At 43.0% G+C, this 20076-nt stretch overlaps 2 long non-coding RNA genes across 3 annotated transcripts in view; one reads left to right on the top strand and one right to left on the bottom strand.

Annotated features, from left to right (window-relative positions):
- 4933405E24Rik (RIKEN cDNA 4933405E24 gene) overlaps positions 1-18642 on the top strand; it is a 35517-nt gene extending 16875 nt beyond the window's left edge. The window contains exon 3 of the long non-coding RNA NR_045506.1: positions 18186-18642. This is a non-coding gene — a long non-coding RNA (RIKEN cDNA 4933405E24 gene). The remainder of the gene's footprint in view (positions 1-18185) is intronic.
- The window catches only part of Gm12223, a 118670-nt gene that overhangs the window by 64124 nt on the left and 34470 nt on the right, over positions 1-20076 (bottom strand). The window lies entirely within an intron of this gene.

Below are 20076 nucleotides of genomic sequence, written 5' to 3'. Positions count from 1 at the left end.
AGACAGACTGGCCTGTATCACTGCAGACTTCTCAGTGATGCCTTCTTCCCTCCAAAGCAGACATAACCCTCCTCCATACCATCTCCACCTGTATTCAAGAGAATGTGATCTCCTTCTCCCAAAGAGATAGAACAGCTCTGGGGACTTGGGGCCAGGGAATTTACTGTTCTTCTCATTGTTTGGCACAGTTTCCAGTACAAAAGGACAACAGAGCACTCTCGCTTGTCCCCACTACTGGGCAAGCAATTGTGAGTAGGAAGGAACAGATGGCTCCTGGAGGAGGGGATGGGGTGTCAGGAAACATGCCTCTGACACTCGTGCATGAAGTGTAAAGCTGTATAGCAGGAACACAAAACACACAAGCAAGTGCTCCGGGAGGCAGCCCCGCCCTAAGCACGGTATGGCAAAGCTGCAGGGACACAGAAGGCAGCCACAATTAAAAAAAAAAATCCAGAACTAGCAATAATAATAATAAAAGAATAAGAGACCATGGAATTGAGAGGGGAGGGCACATGGGAGGGACTAGGGGAAGAAGAGAGAGAAGGAAGCAATGTAATTATTTTAACTAAATTTATAAAATTAATACAAAGCCAAGGTCACATATTAACCATAGAGACCAAACTACCCACACCAATAACTTAGATGGAGAACTAGGCACACTGCTTACATAATTTTATATATAATGTTGGTGTGTAATCAAAATTAAAGAAACAGACATGCTAAGAGACAGAGCAATTGATTGAGGAATGACTCTGATATCCAACTAGGAATTTACTATATCTATGATTAATAAGGTTAATTCTTGATTTTTTTTAAAAAGGGGTGATAGGCATATACACACGGAGAGTTTGAGAGATTTTGAAAACCTTAGGAGAGATCCAATGGAAATACAGAAGTGAGGAAATAAAATAGAGAGAACCAGAAAGTACCTTAGATAGGCTCACTGCACACCTGGCAGCGGTATGGTCTGAGACCCGCTGTGATGGCACTGAGAGGTCGAGAGGACTTTAGGAGGTTAGTCACAAGGATGTGAATGGGATGACAGACCTCATGAAAGATTCGAGGGACTAGCTAGGCCCTTTCTGCCCTCCTATTCCTTCTGTGTGTGTAGACAGTACATTCAAGGTGTCTGAGATTTGGACACCAACCCTCAGTGCCTTGATCTGGGCTTCCAGCTGCTAGAACTGTCAAAACAAACAAAAAATTTTTTTATTACAGAAAATATTAAAAAGGCAAAACTTGACTTTGCATCTGGCCAGCCCTGTGCTGTGTCCATGCAAATGAAGGGATGCGGAGGCACACCTGCAGCCTCACAGGTCCCGTCTTACTTCCAAACTCTGCTCAGCACTGTTGGCCTCGGGCTCATCCACTTGTGTACTTGGATTCCAGCCTGTGACAAACGTGTCTGTACTGAAGCCCTACAGGCTGTTTCCATTAAGCAACAGAGTGCAGCTATTTATACAGCATTTACATACAGTCTGGAGATGATTTAAAGAACAGGGAAAGAGCTGGAGAGATGGTTCTGTCATTGAGAGCATTGTTGCTCTTGCAGAGGAGCCAGGCTTGCTTCCCAGAGCTCATATGGTGACCATAATGAATTACAGGGGACACAACACTGCTTCTGCCCTCTGCAAGCACCAAGCATACATGTGGTATACATACATACATGCAGGGAAAACACATGCAATAAATTAAATCAATCTTAAAGATTCTTTTTAAAAATCAAGCCTATGGAAGGATATGCACATGCATGGTCGATACTGGTTAATACTGGCTAATACTGGTTGTCAACTTGACAGATCTAAAATCACCTTGGAAACACATCTCTGAGGAGCTTTCTACATTAGGCTAAGTCTGGATGGCAGAATTTCTGAGTGCACAAAGTGCAGACAGTGAGGTGAGCACCGGCATTCACCTCTCTGCTTCCCAGCTATAGGCACGACGTGACTGGCTGCCCCACACTCTGCTGCCATGCCTTCCCCACCTCAAACCACGAGCCAAAATAAGCCTGAAGCTTGTCAGGTATCTTCTCACAGCAGTAACAAATAATACACAGAGGTCATGTGAAGATACTAACTAGCCTGGGGTTTTGAGAAGGAAGGGGCTTCAGTCTCCTCAGATGTTGGGTTCCTGGAATAAATGTTGTAAGACCTCAGAGAGACTTTTAAACAAACAAAACCAATTAATCCAGAATTTTTTGCTTAGATAAATAATCTTTAAAATTAGTTTAAAATAAACTTGATGGATTAGAGAAATTTGCACACACACACACACACACACACACACACACACACACACACACACACAAAAAACCCAAAACCAAACAAACAAAAAACAGAGCAGAAAGGACAGAGTTCCCGTGTCGTCCCCACCCCTGCCCGAATACATCCTCCCTGGCTGTTAGACTCCTACTCACTCTGGTGTATGTGTTTTACCAGTGACATGTGGTACACTGACATGTGGTTAACACAGTAAATTCATGGTTCACTTCACACTTCATGCTTGGCATGGATATTCTGAGGACATTGACACATTCTGTAGTATCAACAAGAATGTCCCCATTTGCCTAAAACACGCCTGTGCGGAACCCACCAATCCATAGTCACCACTGACTTCACTGTCTCAAGAATCTAACCTTTGCCAAAATGTCTTATGTACAATAGAGATGCTGTGTAGCCTCTCAGTGAGAGCCCTCACTCATGTGCTTAAGCTGCCTGCCTCTGTATCTTTTTGTGCTTGATAACTGAATAGTCCCAGTGTGTGAATGCCCCACACCCTGGTCTGCTCACCCATTGAAGGACATCTTGGATGAACACAAGAGTTCAGAAACTATGAAAAAAGCATCCATATGCAAGTTTTTCTGTGGGCATACATTTTCTTTTAAAGTTTTTATGTCTTGCTTTATTAAATTTGTTCTTTGGCTATTTTATATTCTGTATAGCTAGGGTTCTTTAGAGAAACAAATTGATAGAATGAATATATATCAAAGGGAGATTTATTAGAGGCTGTGGTCAAGCTAATCCAACAATGGCTGTCTCTCAACAGAAAGGGATCTTGGTAGTTGTTGGTTTCATGAAGTTGGATGTCTTGGCTGGCCCTTGGTCTATGTTAAGAGTTCTATATGAAGAGATAGCATTTTCAGCCTCTCTTCCTATCTTCCAGCTCTCACATTCTTTCCACCCCCTCTCTAGGATGTGCTCTGACCTTGAAGGGTGTGGTATAAATGTCCTGTTTGTGGTGATCACTCAGTGGTCACTTAGTCTCAGTACTTGAGCAGCCATGAGTTTGCATTGATTGATGCTCATTGCAGTGAGAAGCTTCTCTGATTAAGACTGAGAGTAGTGCTTATCTATGGTTTCTGCCATGCCAATTTAGCTAAATGACAGTAGCAAGCTCTCTGATAGGGCCTATGACCTCCCAGCCATGGATTTTTGACTGAGCTTAAAATACTGGGCATGAATTACCCTCTTGTGGAGAGACTTCCAGAGTTGTTGCTTACTCTCACAACGTCGTGCCATATTGCGTCCATGGACACATCTTGTCTGGCAGGTTAGTATTGTAGTTCTTAAGGTTATAGCAGAGTAAGGCCATTGGTGCCCTTTCTCTCTTTGCAGCCTCCATAGCTATTAAAGCTAACCAGCAGAGAGGAAGCTTCCGGCCCAGTTCTAGCTTGATTTCTCTAGGTCTTACAACCAAGGAGTGTGATAGCATCTACAATAGAGTCCCATCGTCATGGCAACAGCCTGTATGGTTGGGGGAAGGAGCTGGAGCCTCTCTGGCCATCACACTCATAAAGAAGTATCAAATAGGCTTGTTTTCAACTTGTTGATTAATTGTATTAATGTTAATTAACCTGTTGTGGGTGAATACCAGAGTGCGGTTGGTAGATCACGTGGTAAGAATATATTTGGTTTTGTGAAAGACTGAAGTCGCCTCCAAAATGACTGTAAGCTCGGACTTCCCACATCTGTAGGCCCCACTCTTTGTTTCTGTTTTGGTGTGACACTTTCTTTTTGCATTTTGTGTCATCCTCCAATCATTTTAGCCTTCCATCTCCCCCCTTTCTTAGAAGTTATGCTTTATTTCTTTGCTATCTTAAGTGGTTGCATTTCCCATAGTGTCAAGTCCTTTGTCAAAACAAACAAACAAACAAAAAAACAAATGCCCACCACCACCACCACAAACAACAACAACAAAAACCCACATCATTGCATGTTGGCTGCAAGTACCTTATATACCCTAAGTAAAAAACAAATATATTTTTAATTCTTCTTTTCTGTTGCTGTGTAATTGTTATCACATCAACTAAGGGTAAGAAAATTGTCAGCTCAGTGATAAGAGGATTTGTTTAGTAAGAATAAGGCTGTAATTCCACAGCAATGACAAAATGGAACAATACCCCTCATGAAAATGTATTCTGTGTACTTTAGAGGCTATGGCTGTGAACACTGGAACCTCACTATGTCAGTGCAGGATGCACCTAGCAAAGGTATGTTACTAAGACAGATAAAGGAATCTATCTGTCCCAGGACACTGGGCAGATGTGTAATCAATGTTGAAGCAGTATTAAAAATCTGTTAAAAATCAGGAGCTGGGGAGATGGGTCAGTGGATAAAGCACTTGCCATATTAGCCTGAGAACCAGAAGTTCCATTCTTAGAATCTGTGGGAAAGCTTGGCAGGCATAATAGCAACCTGCAATCCCAACAGGCAGAAGGCAGAGACTGGGGAGCCTCAGAGCAAGCTTGCCTGTTAGACTAGCCAGCTTAATACGTGATAGAGGCTCTCTCTCTCTATATATATATATATACATATAGATAGATAGATAGATAGATAGATAGATAGATAGATAGATAGATAGATAGATAGATAGATAGATAGATATTTAGATATAGAATGAGGTTCAGTGATAGACCTTTGTGGTGGTTTGAATATGCTTGGCCCAGGGAGTAGTACTATTAGGAGGTGTGGCCTTGTTGGAGAAAGTGTGTCCCTGTGGGCATGGGCTTTGAGACCCTCCTCCTAGCTGCCTGGAAGTCAGCCTTCAGATGAAGATGTAGAACTTTTCTTCTCCTCCTGCTCATGCACTTCTTCCTCAGCTCCTCCTGTACCATGATGGAGCTAGAATAACCCTTGAGAAGCTTGCCTTATAGTATTCACTACTCAGAACCAGAACTAAGATCCCAGCAGCCTCATCTATCCAGAAACTGAGGGCCAGAACCATCCCTTATCCAAAAGAAGTGAGGAGGAAACACTTTGTTGCTTGGAGAACAATTTAAGCAGAGAGGGCACAGCCAGAAGTTGGAGCCAGGCTTTTGTATTTGCTTTGTTGTTGAAGACCATACCATGAGAAAGTAGGCCTTTCACAGCTTCCCACCCTAACAAGCCAAATGGCCTTGTGCTAAGGAGCCAGTCATCACCCCCTCCTCCCTATTCCCTTCTTGGCACTTGAGACTGTAAAAAGCTGAATTATAGTCCCCTCTTCCTTATCTCTTCCTGACTCCCAAGACTTCTAAGGACATGAGTTATGTGCTGAGCCCAGCCTGATACCCAAGTCTGTTTAGGAAGGATCTATATTCCGGAGATAGACTCAGAGTGCCTCCTGCCTGAAGTCTGAATTCAGCCTTCATGTCCCCAGATGCCCACTTCTTTGTTCTTTGTTAATTCTCCCTCAACCCCACCCTATTTTCCCTTTGCTGTGTGCTTAAAACCTGGCGTTTCAGCCTAATAAACTGAGACCTTGACAGGAATTCCCTCCTTGGTCTCTGCTTCTCTTTCCCTTCCTCCCATTTCTCTTCCAGGTTTGCAGTCCCCCTTGCACCCACGAATAACTGGGTCCTGCTGGGCGTGATACTTTGTAAAGTGTGATGATTAGCAAATCACCGTTGAAGGCTTGGGCTGACCCCTATGACCTCCATGTGGCTCAGGTCATGAGGAAAGATGTGAGAGGACTGTCCATGTAGTAAATGCATGGTCATATTGGCATGCTTTGAAACCCAAAGAAGAAATCTCATAAAGAAAAAGCCTATGGAAATCTAATCCCACTGCAAAAAAAGCATCCCTCCCCCAAGAAAGTAAGGTGACAGGAATCACCTTCAACTATTAAAGGACAGTTAGATACGGGGATGAGTACTGGCTGGATCTTCCCAATAGTCCTTTCCAAGAAGGGCCAACCTTTGACATTGTGACAAAGACTTTCATCTACAAAGTTGATTGTATGGTTTTCAAGCACAAACAAGTTACCACACACACACACACACACACACACACACACACACACTAAAAACCTCATGATGCCTTAATTACGTTTTTAAGATTGGGTATGCCCAAATGTTAATAAGTTAAAACTCTGTCGTAAAGTTGGCCGAATGCATTGAGGATAGAAGTAAAAGGAGGAATGAGTTGAGGAAGGGGTGTCAATAAATAACCTTAATAATACAGAGGCCCAGAGGTTGCCCAGCCGTGGCTACATGTAGTAAGAAATGCATCTGAGGCAGAGATGGATGCTCAGCGGGAACTGGAAAATTTGTTAGTTTCCTGTGTCTATGTCTCTCTAGGAAGACTCTCCTACAGGAACCCATTTAACATGATAATCAGTGTTTTTGATTCATGTCTGATCATTCCAAAACCTTTAGCATAGTTGGCTCTCATTCTGATGCTGGATCTTTGTGCTTGTGGGGGACTGAAGAGAGCACAGCAGATTACACACTTCCTACATAAGAATGAGAGCCAGAGTTAGGGTCCCCAAAACTCAAGTGAAAAGCTGAGCGGGCAGAGAAGTGTCATTTTAATTCCAGCTTTGGAAGGCAAGATGGGGGAGCCCACAGAACAAGCTGGCTTGTGGAACCAGACATATCAGCAAGCTCTGGGATTGATTAAGAGACCCTGACTTGATATATAAAGCAGAAAAGTGCCGGAGGGTGGCTCTAGACGTCTATATCAGACCAGCAAGTCTACATCAGAGCAGCACGTGCATCCCCTTGGGGTGCCCGTGCCCTGGAATGTGAACTGCTCTGGTGTGTCCTAGTCTTTCCCCTTAGGAGGAGCAGGATGGCAAAGGTGCCCTGAAGAAGGTATTTCTCTTTTCCTCACATTTCTTAGGACCTGATAAAACCCCCAGCAGGCTACCCTCTGATACACAGTTTCTCCCAAAGGAAGGCTTTGTTAAGAAAACAGAATTTTATAACTTTTCAAAGTGAGTCTTTTCTCTTTTCCCTGCTGGAATTAGGATTGGACTTTCCTCCAGTCTTCCCTGTGAGAATATGGAAGATCTCCTGGAGGTACAGTGGAAAGCTTGGTGGTTGCCTGGATACCTAGCAGCTCACTGAAGTCCTCATCTCTTATGTTTGCCCACCAGAGCTCCCAGCGACCTGTCAATCACCAGTCAGGTTCTTCCCTGTCGTTTTTGAGGACCTGTGCCTCTGCTCAGGCAGCTGGGGGTGGTTTTCTGTCCTGTTTTGTTTTGTTTGTTTTGGCTTTTTGTTTCTCCAGTTTGAGAGACAGAGGTTATCCTGTGATCTCACTTTCAGACTCTTCTAAAAACCATGTGTTTGTTTGTTTTTTTTTTTCTCCCATTTTAATCATCTTTTTATTTATTTTTAGAATTCAGTAGCAAGTTTTACTCACTTATATGCTAGACTGGAAACCAAAAGTCCTAAATCATTTCACACAAAAGCTGAGAAAATTCATTGTCCACAGACCTGTCCCACCAAAGAATAAAGGTGACTGGAACTAAATAAATGAAGATAAGTATTTTCAACCTAGGAGGCAGACAGAAGGATGAACAGTTAGCCACACTGGGTACTCTTACAGAGTTCAAGGGATTGGCTCTCAGCACCCACATCACCTGGCAACTCATAGCCATCCATAACTCCAGTTCCAGGGGTATGATATCCTTTTCTGATCTCCACAGGTACTAAGCACACAACACATATGATGTGTGTGCATGTATGCATATGTTCCTGTGTGTGCAAGTATCTGAAAGACAGCACATATGTATGTATACACATATGTGTATGTATGTATATATATATATATATATGTAAACATATACATCTATAATATATATACACACATGTGTATATATACATGTGTATATAGGGAGAATATTAAAGATGCTAAATATCATACTGTGGATCGTGCTGTTGCAAATTAAGACAACAATGAGACTCTTACACCCCTGCTAGTCACCCACTTCTTCAGAACAGTGAGAAACAGAAAGGTGTCCAATGTCAAGTGCTGGTGAGAACATGAAGTTACAAAAACCTCATTCATTACAAGTAAGAGTGAAGAAATCATACAGTCATTTTGGAAGATAGTTTGGCAAGTTTCACACAAACCCAAATGCTTTTAGCCTGTGATCTAGTAACCACACACTTGGTGGTAGTTAGCCAAGTGAGTTGAAAATGGACGCCCCCACAGAAGATTTGCATTTAAAGTTATATCAACTTCACTTGCAGTTTCCAAAACATGCTTTCAGCCAGTAGACAAAGAGACAGACAAACTCTGATACAGCTGTACAAGGAAATAGTATTCTGCAATTAAAAAGAGAGAGAGAGAGCTACTGGAAAACATACTTGAAGCTATGGAGGACCTATAAATGCATATCATTAAGTGAAAGAAGTTGCATGGAAGGGCTATGTGCTGTAAGGCTCTACAAGACACTTTGGAAACACAAAACTGTACAGTTAGCAAAGAATAGTGGTCGTGAGGGATGGGGTAGGGGATGAATAGATGGAATGCAGAACTTTTCGAGTTTATAGAGTGTGATAATTTGTGTGATGATCTAAGGGCTAATACACACTGCTGTACATTTATCAAAGTCCATAGAACTGTGTATCACAGATAGAGTGAAGCCCAGTGACCTTTGATCACTGGTTGTAATGAGGCAGCGACATTTGCTCATTGATTATAACAAGGATGCAGGACGTTAGAGAAGGGGGACTGTGGAGAGAGGGAGACAGAATGGGAACACCTCCTGCCCACTTTCTCTGTAAACCTAAAACCTATCTAAAAATAAAGTCTAAAGGCTAGAGACAGGGCTTAGGAGATGGCTCTGCTGGTTACGATGTTTGCCACCAAGACTGGTGATCTATGTCAGAACCCTAGGACCCACATGGTGGGAAAGAAGGCAATGACTCCCACAAGTTGTTCTCAGAATCCCATAAACATACTACGCCATGTGCGTGTGTGTGTGCGCGCACACACACACACACACACACACACACACTTGCAGTAAGTAAATTAAATGTAACACAAATATTTTTTAAGTTGGACGTATAGTTCATTCAGCAGTCACGTGGATATCAATTAATTCTCAGCCTCAGGTCAGTCTATTAATTTAAAAAGAGCAAGATGACTGTTTCTGTATCATTAAAAAAAAAAAAAACCAACAGTTCAGAGGCAGTGAGGAGGCTCACAGGGTAAAGAAACGTGCCCACTGCCAAGCCTGACCACCTGAGTGGTCACCGGGATCCACAGAGTGGAGATATCCAAACAGTGCCAGCATGTTGTCCTCTGACCCCTGGCCACATGACGTGGTGTGTGAGCACTTGCGCATGCACACGCACAAGTGTAATTAAAAAAATTATAATCACAAATCAGAGCCTAGCTGGAGTGGCTATATTAATATCAGGCAAAGTGGACCTCAGAACAAGAAACCTCTGTGTAAAATTAAGTGTCTATGCTGATAAAGTGATAGATAAATTAGCCCAGAAGATGTAAAGATTGTAAGTTTCTATATGCTCGACAAAGACTTTCCAAACATAAGCAGCAGCAAGACCAGTAAGCCAGGACTGCAGCACACGCCTGCAACCCCAGAACTTGGAAAGCTGAGGGAGAAGGCAAGTTTGAAGCCGCTGTAGTCTACACAGTGAGACCCTGTCTCAGAAAAGCAGCAACCTCCCACCAAAACGAAGAAGCTAAGAGAGCTAAGTAGAAATCTATAATTATAATGAAATATTGACTCTCTGTTGTCCAAGGAACAGAGAGACTTGATCAGAACATCGAAGATCTAAAATGTACCAGGAACCCATTGACTTTGCTGCCACTTGAGCCTCTCTCAGCCCAACAACAGGATGCATATTTGAATGCACATGGACCATTCACTGAAGGAGCGACTACATTCTTGACAGGAAAACAAATCTCAACAAGTTCAAGTGCATTGGGAGCATACAAAGAATGTCCCCTGACCACAACAGACTAGAATCATAAGTAAATAACAAGGGTTATCTGGAAAACCCCACCATACTTGATAATTAGGCAACACGCTATGAAATAACTCATGAGTCAAAGTGAGAGTCATAAGGGAAACTAGATAATATTCCCAATAGAGTAGAAACCTAAAACAGATCAAAATCTGTATGGTGATCGTGACTAAATAATCAAGGTTTACTTCATCAGTACTACTGTGTGCCTCTAAATGCTATCGTAAGGCCTCATGCCCCACCCAGACCTTCAGCTAAGTCATAAAAAAGGCAGTAGATAAATCTAAGGTGACACTCATGGTTTAAAATGTCTGAACAGAATTCTTTGTCTTGTCAAGCCATTGACAAGGTAGGAAGAGTGACCACAGGAGACATGATAAATGCACTGAGGTATCTTAGAACAAAGAAGGGACATCAGTGAGAAAGTTAACAGCAGGTGACACGGCTCAGTGGTTAAGAGCACGTACTGCTCTTGCAGAGGAGCCAAGTTCAGTTCCAAGTATCCATACTGAGTGTCCCACCACCATCTGTATCTCCAGCTCCAGAGAGTACAGCGCCCTCTTTCTGCTTTGCAAGCAACTGTCCTTTTGTGGTGTGTGTGTGTGTGTGTGTGTGTGTGTGTGTGTGTGTGTGTCTATGTGACAAGCTTGAGTCTCACAGTTCTGTAGATCATGGAGTCTGTTGATTCAGTGTCTGGCCATCTTGCTACAGGGCACTCATGTGATGGGAAGGTAGTAAAAGCCAGTCTTACTCCCCCAAGCCCTTTTATAAAGCAGGAAATCCATCCAGGAGTATGGAGCCACCGCCAAAGACCCTGACTCCTGATACCATTGCCTCAGAGGTGACAAGCTCCAACACAGAAATTCCAGAGGGAAGGGAAACATGCAGGCCTGGGCAGACCCACCAGCAATGAACAGTAGACATTTGAAGTTAGAAAACAATTCCATTTTAAGTAGTATACCCAAAAGGCAGACAAGATGATTGAGCAGGTAAAGGTACTTGCTACCAAGCCTGAGTTGTTGGTCTCAGAACCAAATGGTAGAAAGAGAGAGCTAACTCTAGCTGTCCTCTGATCCCCTAATGGTCTTATGGCCTTTGTGGCACAGTCATGCCCCTGCCCCACTGCCCCACATATACAAAAATAATAAAATGAAAAAAAAGTTATCAAAAAGAACAACATCTGATACACATATCCTGAAAGGAAGCAATGCCAGCTGCTAGCACCAAGCTGTGGTATGATCTGGCCACATGTTGTGCCTGCACATGGCAGTCCTGGGTAACAAGATCCACTGGCAGAAACCCATTACAATAGAATCTGAAGATACAAGGAGCATCAGGCTGAACCCTGCACAAACTCAAAATGGAAATGTGCCTAAAGAAACTATGAAAGTTCCTTGGAAGAGTTAAAAACAAAAAGTATCGCATGCCTGAGGATTTGTCAGACCCTCATAATAGAAGCACAAAATAGAGGCATGGCTGTAAAGAAAGTGGAAAATACAAACGTGAAAAAGACAATCCCCAGAAATCTATGACACTGTGACACGAAGCAATGGGGAACTAGCCACACTGCATCCTAATTCAGAACCAGAGGAGAAAGAGGGAGGGAGGGGGAAGTAAGGGAAGGAGGGAGAGGAGGAAGAGGAAAGGAAAGAGGAGTAAGGGGAAGAGGAGAGGATGATAGAGAGGAGTTGGAAGAAGAAGATGAGGAGGGAAAATGAAGGACAGGGAGGAGAAAGAGGAGTAAAAAGAGAAAGAGGAGGAGAAGCGGGTGCTGCAGGGAGAGGAGGAAGGAAATGGTGAGCACCTCTGGGCCTGATGCAGAAGTTGACGAATGCATTGAGGGTCTTAAAGAAACAAGACTGTGGAGATGCCAAGCAATGAGGGAAAACACAGATAAGTAAACTAAAACCCTGAAGACTTAGCAAGGATTTCTCTGCAAAGGGAACCAGTGTGTGAGCCTTGATGAGGAGGAGCTGACTGCCACAGTGGATGGTGTTAGTCAGGGATGCTATTCTGCTGCCTTTTAGTAAGAAACACTACTTCCAGGGCCTGGGAGATGGCTTGGTTCATGAAGCTCTCTCAGTGGAAGCATGGTGAAGAGTTTCAGTCCCCGGCATTTATATGTAAGAAGCCAGGTGTGGTGGCTCATACCTGTCATCCCAGCGCTGTAGGCAGAGACCGGCAGCTAGGTTGACCAGGAATATACTCTTTCAGGCTTTTCTGCTTTCAGAGCTGCAATGTAGGACTTTTCCAGATCACAGTATGCAAAGCCCTCAGACACGGAAGGCCACTTGGAGGGAAATTTCAGGAAAGACTAAAGCCCTGAATGCACTAGGTTTGAAAGTACAAGACCAATAACAACAACAGGTTACTAAAGAAACTTAGAGTTGACTATTCTGCCATTGGTGGAATGGCGGTGAGGTAGAATTCAGCTCAGCCGTGGGAATAGTAAGATACTGTTGCACATGACATTCCTGTGTGCGGGATTTGTTTCTGCTGCATTTTATTATTCCCATGCACAGGGGAGGTCAATAGCTCGGAGTGGGATGAACAGGGATATACAGAACGGATGTTTGAGGAGGAGATTTAATTTTTTTTTTAGTCAAAGGGCGTGAAAGATGACTCAGTGGTTAAGAGCACTTGTTGCTCTTGCAGAAGACATAGGTACAATTCCCAGCACTCTCATGGAGGCTCACAACTGCCCATAACTCCAGTGCCCTCTTCTAGTCTCCACGAGCACTTCATGCACATGGAACACATACTTACATGCAGGCAAAACACTCATAGACATAAAATTACATGCACACACACACATGCGCACACACATGCACACATATACACACACACACGCACACATACACACATATGTGCACACACTCACATACACACACACACACACACATACACACACACAGACACACACACATGAATTGACTGGAGCTGGCACCCATTAATAATCAGTCATTATTGACCATTATAAAACATGTGGGGGAAAAAAACCCAACCTTTTATGTGTCAGAGAAAATCATCAGGAAAGGATTCAGCACAGAGGAAGAGCACTGTACCACCAACAACAACCCACATACTGCCAACCTCCCACGTACTGCCAAACCCCCACGTAGCAAGGGCTCTGAGTAGTTATTTTTCAAAGATATACAAGTGACCAATAAGTACATGAAAAGATACTCAGCCCTCTTAACCATCAGGAAAATATAAATCTAAACCGCAGGATACAGGATGAAGCAGGGGCTGGAGACACGGCTTAACATTAAAAGTACTGCTTCGCTTGCAGAAGACCCAAGTTCAGTTCCCAACACCCACTCATGTAAGGCAGTTTACAACTGCCTACAACGCCTGCTCCAGGTGATCTGATGCCTCTTCTGGCCTCTGTGAACTTTGCACGCATGTGTGCATCCCTTCACAGACATACACATACACAAACACATACACATACACATACACATACACATACACATACACATACACATACACATACACATACACATACACATACACATACACATAGTTTTTTAAGAAATAATAAAATTACATAGCAGGAGAGTGTTGGTAAGAACAGGAGGAAGTAGGAACATTTAAACATTAAGATGAAACTTCTAGTCGGTTAGATGAAAGAGACCCTTGAACAGATAATATCATCAGAGAAAGCCACCAGCTACCTACCAAGTTAAACAGGACCTCTTCCACCTAGAAATAGAACTTCATGTTGACTAAGATCAATTTCCCCAGATCCTTGGCCAATACTAATACCCAAAAGGAGAGTCAAATTGAGACTTTCACTAAGCAAAATGCACAGGGAAATGGGAAAAATGACCAAAGCAACTGCTGATTTAATTATATCATCCATTGCCAGTGAACTGGTCACTTGACAGGGTAAAGGAATGGTTTCTTGAAGCTTTGGGTAAGATATCAGCTTGAAGATTGTGTTCTGCAAAGTCAGGATCCTCTTCTAGGCTGCATCATACATCCCAAACCAATAAGCATAGCATGAAGAATGCATGGGTCTGGAAACTGATGAGTGGAAATAGAAATGACCCCTCTGTGTGCTGGAGTGACTCATCGGAAGAGTGTTTCCTCTCCCTCCATCGCTAGACAAATGCACTAGCTAAGGGTAGCCATCTAACCATGCATGGGTGTTTACCCTTAGGTGTAATTAAAGATTCAGTTCCTCATTCATACTTGGCACATTTCAAGCGTTCAATGGCCATATGAAAAAGTAGCAAGAATGTTGGACAGCGCAGAAGATTTCCATTGTTGCAAAACATCCTACCAGACTGCACTGTTCTACCGGCCTGGATCCCAGAGGGAAATGCTTGCATCAGAGGAGCCTGACTGGGACTTCTCAGCGGAATTTAAACTATGCCTATTGCCCTGTCACGTTGAGCTCCTCATGTTTGCAGACCAGCAGGAAACACAGAATCGCTGCTGCCAAAAGTCCTCAGTTCTAACCAAGAGGCGATCATGATTTTGTTACATAGTGACAGGGTAGAGTGTGGCTTTAGGTGACTTACCGGGGACTCATAGAACTCCCTGCAAAACTTTAGTAGCAAGTGAGCAAGTGTGTTGCTCATGCTTTCAGAAGACATTATTGAATGGGGCTCAGAATCCTTAAAGATGGTTTGGGTCAGGTACCCTAATGAGTGGATCCCTGAGACTCAAAGTCCAAATAGATAGATTGTGGTACTTCGATTACTGCTCCAAAGTCCATGGAACTCCGATACATCTGAAACTCCCAACTTCAAAAAAATAGGTGATTAGGATTTTCTTTGGAGCTGAGATAAAAGGATGGACCATCTAGAGACTGCCGCACCCGGGGATCCATCCCATAATCAGCCTCTAAATGCAGACACCATTGCATACGCCAGCAAGATTTTGCTGAAAGGACCCTGATATAGCTGTCTCTTGTGAGGCTATGTCGGTGCCTGGCAAACACAGAAGTGGATGCTCACAGTCAGCTATTGAATGGAACACAGGGTCCCCAATGGAGGAGCTAGAGAAAGTACCCAAGGAGCTAAAGGGGTCTGCAACCCTATAGGTGGAACAACAATATGAACTAACCAGTACCCCCGGGAGCTCGTGTCTCTAGCTGCATATGTAGCAGAAGATGGCCTAGTCAGCCATCATTGGAAAGAGAGGCCCCTTGGTCTTGCAAACTTTATATGCCTCAGTACAGGGGAACACCAGGGCCAAAAAGTGGGAATGGGTGGGTAGGGGAGTTGGGGGGGGAGGATATGGGGGGGCTTTTGGGATAGCATTGGAAATGTAAATGAAGAAAATACCTAATTTTAAAAAAAGAGCATTCATATAAAAAAAGAAAAAAAAGACACTGTGTAGATATTGGAAACTGTATGTAGTATAGAAACTTTTATGTGTACATATACATAGTCTGAATATATTTCTTCACAGTTACACAACTATGACAAAATTGAATTTATAATGAACTCAGTAATTAATATAAAATGGTTAATAATTTTAAAATATAATAAGAATATATAAGTATACTATTAAAATTAACATAAATTTTTAAAAAAGGATTTTCTATTGTTTTGTTCCTGCAACTATGGAGAAGATATGTAGCTAAATATGCAATATTTAATATGAATATATAACTAAAGCAGGAAGGGCTGCTTCCAAACATTATGTTGATCAGGCTTTGCCTTCCTCATGCTTTTGTGCCTGATTGACATCCAGCCTAGGACACTCACAGTCTAGACCTTTCACAAGTGGGCTCCTTACCATTCTAGTGCTGTCATCTTCTCAGTATTTCCTATAATTTGTGTGTGTGCAAGTGTGTATGCATGTGTTCACATGTACATGGGTCCACATACATGTGCAATGCATGTACATGGAGAGAACCGATGTGAACCTCAGGTATCACTCAGGGGCTGTCCACCTTACGTTTTAAATTTATTTTATTTTTAATTATGTGGGGGAGGGTTGCACACAGTGGCATCTGATCCCCCTGAAGCTGGAGTTACAGGCACTTGCTATGTGTCTGCCATGGACACTGGGGACTAAACTTGGGTCCTTTACAAGAGCAGTCAGTGCCTGCTCTTAGCTGCTAAGCCATCTTAACACACACACACACACACACACACACACACACACACACACACACACACACACACACCTGATTCCTCACTGGGGCCTGGAGCGCATGAATTCAGCTAGGCTGCCTGGCCACTGAGCTCCAGGGATTTACCAATCTCTGCCTCCCCGGAACCAAGGTTATAGATATGTGCTGCCAACCAGGTTTTTATACAGGGCTAGAAGTAGAGTCTTCCTGCTTGCATTTCTCTCTAAGTCCCTCCAATTGGCATCTTTTAGAATGAGTTTTATCTCTAACAAACTTCTCCTCCATAGCTTTCTTCAAATCATTCTAACTACTGCCTTTACTCCGATTCTTAAATAGGTAAAATTTTATTAATTATTCATAATTACTACTAGAATTTAATCTCCAGACAGGCTGTAACTTTGGTGGCTCTTCACTGTAGCCTCTTCTGTCCCTACAACACTTTGCACATTGAAGGTATCAAGTATGTAATAGCTGGATGACTGTTAAGAGACAAGCAGAAGTTGGGGGTGGTTATCTCAATACGAGCAAGAGCTGAACAAGGTGGAGCATGTTTGTAACCCCTGTACTCAGGAGGCTGAAACAGGAGGATTACCATGAGTTTGAGGCCAACCTAAGCTACATAGTAAGACTCTCAAGAGAGAGAGAGAGAGAGAGAGAGAGAGAGAGAGAGAGAGAGAGAGAGAGAAGAGAAGAGAAGAGAAGAGAAGAGAAGAGAAGAGAAGAGAAGAGAAGAGAAGAGAAGAGAAGGAAAGGAGGGAAGGAAGGAAGGGAGGAAAGAAATAAAGGAGAAAAGTCAATAATGACAAAAAAAAAAAAAGCTTGAAATTGCCAAATATTTGCATCTGGCTTCTAGAAAGTTCAACCTCAGAATCAGTTTGTGGTGACGAATGCCCAGCACTTTTCACTGAATCATTTATAAAGGAAATGACAGATACTGTGATTGTTCTAAGAACATGGCAGGTGGCACAGAAGACAGACAAGTGAGCTGTAGTTAGTGTCAGCCTCCTGCCTTTGTCACCGAGTGTCACACAGCTATTCCCAAATGTCTACTATGGCAGCAGAGACTGGGCTAGATCAGGTATATTCAGTTCACAGCAGGGCACACTCTGCCTCTGTGTACCATCCCTCTCCTCTCTGTCTTCCCCCTTTGCTCCCTGAGGCCCCATGGGTGTGGCTTCAGGGCTGGTGGTTAAGAGGAGCTAACATGAAGTTTTGCTGTGGATGATCCAGACCTCAAACAAAATATTCCAGAAGCAGAACACTTATAGAGGCCCACAACACCTTATGCTTGATTTTGGTTTGTCATCTTACTTCTTCTACTTCACTTTGGAAAAACAAATTGTGACTACTGTTCACTAATGTCCTGAGTTCGCGTTCTGAATCCTATGTGCACGCTGCAACAAAGAAGAAACCCATGTAAGAAACCTTTGGTCAAGATGCTCTTGTCTCCCTAATCTGTGATGCTGTTACTGAGACCTCTGAAGAGGATCGTTGCAGGCAATAACCTCAAACCCGTCAGTCGTTTCTTCTAAAACAGAGTGAGTCAGACATAGGACTCTTTAGATACAGGGTAGAGAGATCAAGTTGAAGTGGGCCTGTAAAGTTCTTCCCTACTGTCTAGTGTTCATAGTGCTGGGAGGTGCTGTGCTTACTGTGTGAGAAAAGGCATCACCAGTGTTCCCCGTTGCTGAACTGTGAATGCTACAATGCTGACCTGCCGGGCCAGACATGCAGCAGTGGCATGACTGTTATAATAAGAGTAGTCAACTTCTTCCTGATTGGATCTAAGGCTAACGCCACAAGGATTTTGTGTTCAGACCCATGTCTTGCTAAACAGCCATGTTCCAAAAACAGTCGTGTTCTAATTCCGTGTGTTTATACCCACAGATCGTCGCTGCCTTTGACCCTAGCCAGCAAAGCTGCTTCTGTGGTGGTCAGCACTTAACACAGAGACTCATAGGTAGTCCAAGTGCTGAGTTAAGTGACTATTGGCTGTTCAGTCCTCAATGGGACATATGTATCAAGAACCCTCAAGGCTCAGGGTACATTTTACAAAGGAAGGCAGAAAAAAGTGAAGTAAGAGACAGAGAAAGGGAGAAGTGCTGTGATATGCTTCATTCTGGATACGACATGGCTACCATACTCATGAACTCATAGCAACTATGAACACCTGCACAAAGTCAAGCCAACAAGATCAGTCAATATTTCAACATAATGGTTTTTTAAAAACCAAGAAGACATAAAGATCAAAGGGGGCATGCTGGCACCGAGGAGGAGGAGGAGTGATATGTGATTAATATGCATCTGTATGAAATTGTCAATTAATAAATTAAAGATTTCTTTTAAGTAGTGAGTCAAATCTTTGAAGCAGCCACCAGTTAAAAACAAAGTCATCTAGAGTTGTCACTCATGAGAGCAGAGGCCTAAGTCTGTCAGGCCTTCAGAAACAAGAAAGCCGAAAAGCAGGGTACCCACGTCTGAATGCTATTTGATTCAACTTGGAACAGAGAAAGGAAAATGTCTTGCGCATACTCTAAAATTCCAGATTCATTTTTTAATCTCCCATTGTCCTTCTATGAACATTAGCTAAGTCATGGGCTCAGGACCTGGCTCAGCAGGTGCAGGCAATGGTCATGGAAGACTGGGGGGGGGGGGCATAGTAGGAGCCCCAGGACTCAGGTAGAAAGAGAGAAAAGACTCCATGACATTGTCCTCTGACTCTCATATATGTACCATGGCACATATGCCTCCTCACACTACTACTACTACTACTACTACTACTACTAATAATAATAATAATAATAATAATACATTTTAATTTAGAAATTACCTGAATAAGGTATGGGGAAGGAAAGACAAAGTAGGTAATGGGGTAATGACTATAAAAGTAGGATATATGGGGGTAATATATCACAATGAGACCCAGTATTGTATACAATTAATATATGCTAGTAAAACCAGCTATGAGTAAAGATTTATTTTAAGAATTTTTTTTTAAAGTCCTAATCTAGAGGAAGAGCTGACACTTGATTGACAAGACAGTGGTCATATGTCTTGGCCCCTCAGCAGTCAGGCTGATGCCGGAAGGAGTCACAGAGGGAAGAGGTGTTAGTAACATGGGCAAGCCCTCTGAGTGGCCTCAACCCCTCCTTTTTCTCCTACCTTCTTTTTCCACCTCTAACCAGTATGGGGCAGAGGCCACTATACCAGGTCAATCATTAAAATTAAGTTACATGAAATAAGCCCTTATATATGGAAGCTTTAAAAAAATGTTAACTGGATTGTGGAATGGTGGTCAACAGAGGCTGGAGGACACAGGGAGAGGTTAGATTATTGGTGCCAGGATACAGGTAGGTCAATGGAACAGGCGCTGTGTTTGGCAGCACAGTGGGCTGATCACAGCTCAGTACAGCCTGGTGTGTATTTGATAAGCATCTGGAAGAAAGGAGTTCGAAGGTTCCAGACAAAGAAATCACACAGCAAGGGAAGCGATACCTGCTGGTGCATGCTCTGTGCCTCTGTTATTGTATACTTAATGCATCTTAACAAGGAGAAAATGGGAGCTGAGGCTGTAGTTCAACTGTAGTGTGCATGGAGAACATGCATGAAGCCCTGGGTTCCAAACCAGCCCTGCATCAAACCGTACATGGTAACACATACCTGTCACCCAGGAGGTAGAGGAGAAGTTCAAGGCTGCTCTTCAGGAAAAATTTAAAATATATTTAAAATGAACTAAAGATACCAAGAGAGTTTTGTGTCTTTGTTTTTGTTTTAAGAC

This window comes from Mus musculus, chromosome 11, assembly GCF_000001635.26.
Source record: "Mus musculus strain C57BL/6J chromosome 11, GRCm38.p6 C57BL/6J".
NCBI classification, from domain to species: domain Eukaryota; kingdom Metazoa; phylum Chordata; class Mammalia; order Rodentia; family Muridae; genus Mus; species Mus musculus.
Note: the sequence above shows the minus strand (reverse complement) of the source record. Positions and strands in the feature narration are given on the sequence as shown.